The following is a 724-nucleotide window of genomic DNA, read 5'->3' on the forward strand; positions in this document are numbered from 1 at the left end:
TGAGTACAGGAGTTAGGAGGTCATGTTGCGGCTGTACAGGACATTGGTTAGGCCACTGTTGGAATACTGCGTGCAATTCTGGTCTCATTCCTATCGGAAAGATGTTATGAAACTTGAAAGGGTTCAGAAAAGATTTACAAGGATGTTGTTAGGGTTGGAGGATCTGAGCTATAGGGAGAGGCTGAACAGACTGGGGCTGTTTTCCCTGGAGTTTCGGAAGCTGAGGGGTGACCTTATAGAGGTTTACAAAATTATGAGGTGCATGGATAGGATAAATAGGCAAAGTCTTTTCCCTGGGAGTCAGGGAATCCAGAACTAGAGGGCATAGGTTTAGGGTGAGAGGGGAAAGATATAAAAGAGACCTAAGGGGCAACGTTAACACACAGAGGGTGGTGCATGTATGGAATGAGCTGTCAGACGAAGTGGTGGAGGCTGGTACAATTGCAACATTTAAGAGGCATTTGGATGGGTATATAATAGGAAGGGTTTAGAGGGATATGGGCCGGGTGCTGGCAGGTGGGACTAGATTGGGTTGGGATATCTGGTCAGCATGGACAGGTTGGACTGAAGGGTCTGTTTCCATACTGTACATCTCTATGACTCTAAGTCATTTTCCTTGTCTAAGGAAAACTTAACCGTGCTGCAAGAATATAACAAAAGGACTTATATTTGAATGACTCAAGGATGAATTTTGTGCTGATACCAGAAGGTTCCGCCCCTGTAA

The sequence above is a fragment of the Chiloscyllium plagiosum genome, chromosome 30 (genome assembly GCF_004010195.1).
Source record: "Chiloscyllium plagiosum isolate BGI_BamShark_2017 chromosome 30, ASM401019v2, whole genome shotgun sequence".
NCBI classification, from domain to species: Eukaryota; Metazoa; Chordata; class Chondrichthyes; order Orectolobiformes; family Hemiscylliidae; genus Chiloscyllium; species Chiloscyllium plagiosum.